We start from the raw sequence: 3,715 nt of genomic DNA, 5'->3' as shown, positions 1-3,715 counted from the left end.
GAAAAGCCAGCATTATTAAATATGAATGCAAGCCTTACCAACACAAATTGAACCTTTTTTTTTCAATAAAAAAGCTAGTCCAAAAAAGGTCTCATTCTATAAAGATTTCTTGTTTCCCAATCACAGTGAAAGGAACTTGAGTAATTTACCAAGTTTGTTTTCTACCATGTGTCTTAAAGATACCTCACTAAAAACTGGTACCTGATACAACAGAATGACATATGCAGAATGTAATATTGTAGTGACAGGACTGAGGTTGATTGTTACAGACATATTTCCACTCTGATTATTAAATGGTTACATCCTAATTATTTATATAGTTGTCGTTGGTTTTTTGTTTTTTGTTTTTTTTTTTCCTGGCCGCGCCGCTCGGCATGCGGAATCTTAGTTCCCTGACCAGGGATAGAACCCGTGCCCCCTGCGGTGGGAGCATGGAGTCTTAACCACTGGACCTCCAGGGAAGTCTCCCTAATTATTTATATAGAACATTGGTCCAATAACAAAAACAGAGAACAGCAGCTACAACTTTATCTCATTCAATGTTCAGAGATAAAAGGGTTAACCGTTCTTTCCATTATTTTCTGCAGATAACTCCTCTTTTTTTTCTTATTTAAATCTGATGGCAACTGAATTCTGGCATTCTTCCAAGCTACTGTACGAAGAGGATGCTGAAGGCCATCACGATACAGCATGCTGCAACATAAGGTTTCTTCTGTTCACCAATTCTGGCACACTTCCAAAATACACCCAACAACCCAGCTTTATTTCTGTCCAGGAGACTGGGTGCCAAGGATCGGATATAAGCACGGGTACATATAATCAGCAAGATTACAGTCAACAGACTCTGAAAATTGAAGATGGCAGACATAGTGAGGCCGGCGAAGCCTCACCCACATCCTTCCATTGCTTTTTTTTTTTTTTTTTTTTTAAATTATTCACTTATTTATTTATGGCTGTGTTGGGTCTTTGTTTCCGTGCGAGGGCTTTCTCTAGTTGCTGCAAGCGGGGGCCACTCTTCATCGCGGCGCGCGGGCCTCTCACCGCCGCCGCCTCTCTTGTTGCGGAGCACAGGCTCCAGACGCGCAGGCTCAGTAGTTGTGGCTCACGGGCCCAGTTGCTCCGCGGCATGTGGGATCTTCCCAAACCGGGGCTCGAACCCGTGTGCCCTGGATTGGCAGGCAGATTCTCAACCACTGTGCCACCAGGGAAGCCCCTTTCCGTCGCTTCTTAGTGCTCTATTTCTCTTGCATGGGCTTTTTCGACTTAAAGGAAGACACACCACATAAGAGTTGTGAGTTAAAGTTTTCTTCGGGGTCTTATTGAGCACTATAGCCCAGGAGACAGCTACTCAGTTAGCTCTGAGGAAAATGCTCTGAGGAGGCAGGGGGGAATGCCAGTTTATACGTGATTTTTGGCTAGGGAATACATTCGGTCAAGCATACATCTTGGTAAAAGATTACTGCTAGTCACAAAGAACAAATATCTCAAGTGAATGCATTTAGTGCTTTTCTGTGTATGGGAAGATGCAAGAATCTGGAATCATTTAACTTCTTCCTGAGATATATATCTAAATATCTAAGGCCTGCTTGTCCAAAGCATGGAGTGCCTCATACAGTTCTCCATCCTGAGCTCCTCTCAGGGTGTACACTTGCTCAGCAACTGCGGTAGGTTATGACTTCACCCTTGTAGAAATGGGTGGCAAGCAAACTCTTTGTTCTTTATTTACATACTTCTCTGCGTTAATCTCTTTTCCTTCTTTCTTTCCTTCCTTCCTTCCCTCTTTTTAAAATTAATAATTAATTTATTTATTTATGTTTCCATTACACTTGAATTAAGAGCAATTTATTAACTCCATAGACATTTCTCATAATCCAGAAGTTCTCTTTGTAATTTCTAGATGATTTTATTTTCACTGAAAGCATATATTTGGAATACCTCATTACAGGATGGGGTTGATGGATAAAGAACAATTTTTTAGACCATGCTCTAACATTAACTTTATTACAGCCAACTATACTTTGTGTGTAAATCACTGGAATTTGTGGTGACTCCTCTCCCCCTGTCCAGGTCCAGAGTCATTGACTACTAAAGCTGGAGGTCATCCGGTCCAGTCCTTTTATTTAGTAAAAACTGAGACCAGAGATAAAGGGATTTTCATTGGAGTAAAAATTGCTTCAGGGACTTCCCTGGTGGTGCAGTGGTTAAGAATCCGCCTGCCAGTGCAGGGGACGCGGGTTTGAGCCCTGGTCCAGGAAGATCCCACATGCCGCGGAGCAACTAAGCCCGTGTGTCACAACTACTGAGCCTGTGCTCTAGAGTCCACAAGTCACAACTACTGAAGCCCGCGTGCCTAGAGCCTGTGCTCTGCAGCAAGAGAAGCCACCGCAATGAGAAGCCTGTGTACCGCAATGAAGACCCAATGCAGCCAAAAATAAATAAATTTATAAAAAAAAAATTGCTTCGATATTTCCCAACAGGGAACATTATAAAATGAAACTGTCATAGGAGAGGCTAACAAACAGCAAAAGAGTCCAATTTTTGTTTTATCTTCCTCCCTAATTTCTCTGCCTCCTTTCAACTCCCTTGCTGTGGTGAAATTCTCAAAAGACGAGGAAAAAGAGGAAAGAAAGGGCGAAATAAAAACTGGGTTTTTGATTCCTGAAAAATTGAAACTTGTATATGGTAGATAATTTTCAGAACCCACACTTCTGAAACATCATGCCTATAGCATATGGCAGCACCCCTTATGCTTGTTTTTATTTATTTATCTTTATTTTTTCACGCTCTGTGAATTTTATTCTTTTTTATTTTTTGAAAATTTTATTGGAGTATAGTTGATTTACAATGCTCTGTCCCCTCTTTTACTTTTGTGACAGCTTTATTGAGGTATAACTCATATACCATACCAAAAAATCCTTCCATTTAAAGTGTATAATTCACTGTCTTTTGGTACATTCACAGAATTGTGCATCTATTACCATAATGAATTTTAGAACACATTCATCATCCCCCACCCCCAAAACCCTGTACCCATCAGCAGTTAGTCCCCGGTACCCCCTCCCTCAGCCCTAGACAACCACTGTGCTGGTTACTTTTATGTGTTAACTTGATGGCCCACAGAGTGCCTCGATATTTGGCCAAACATTATTGTAGGTATGTCTGCGAGGGTGTTTCTGGATGATGTTGACATCTGAATCAGTGAACTGAGTAAAGCAGATTGCCCTCCCTAATGTGGGTGGGCCTCATCTAATCAGTTGAAGGCCTGAAGAGAGAAAAATGAAAGCTGATTAAGAGGAAACTCCTCCTGCCTGACTGCCTTTGAGGCGGGATATTGGTTTTTTTCTTGCATTTATTTTATTTTTTAAAATTTATTTATTTTATTTTTAGCTGCATTGGGTCTTCATTGCTGCACGTGGGCCTTCTCTAGTTGCTGCAAGTGGGGGCTACTCTTTGTTGTGGTGCGTGGGCTTCTCGTTGCGGTGGCTTCTCTTGCTGTGGAGCACGGGCTCTAGGCACGCAGGCTTCAGTAGTTGTGGCACACGGGCTCAGTAGTTGTGGCTCACAGGCTCTAGAGCGAGCGCAGGCTCAGTAGTTGTGGCACATGGGCTTAGTTGCTCCACGGCATGTGGGATCTTCCTGGACCAGGGCTTGAACCCATGTTCCCTGCATTGGCAGGCGGATTCTTAACCACTGTGCCACCAGGGAAGCCCTCTTG

General features: G+C 42.6%; 1 pseudogene; it reads right to left on the bottom strand.

Annotated features, from left to right (window-relative positions):
* Positions 1-649: 649 nt before the first annotated feature.
* On the bottom strand, positions 650-868 carry LOC137759080 (protein kish-A pseudogene; annotated as a pseudogene).
* Between the last annotated feature and the right edge of the window lie 2,847 nt (positions 869-3,715).

The sequence above is a fragment of the Eschrichtius robustus genome, chromosome 2, assembly GCF_028021215.1.
Source record: "Eschrichtius robustus isolate mEscRob2 chromosome 2, mEscRob2.pri, whole genome shotgun sequence".
Taxonomy (NCBI): Eukaryota; Metazoa; Chordata; class Mammalia; order Artiodactyla; family Eschrichtiidae; genus Eschrichtius; species Eschrichtius robustus.
The sequence above is the reverse complement of the archived record's forward strand: the minus strand, read 5'-3'. Positions and strand labels throughout refer to the sequence as shown.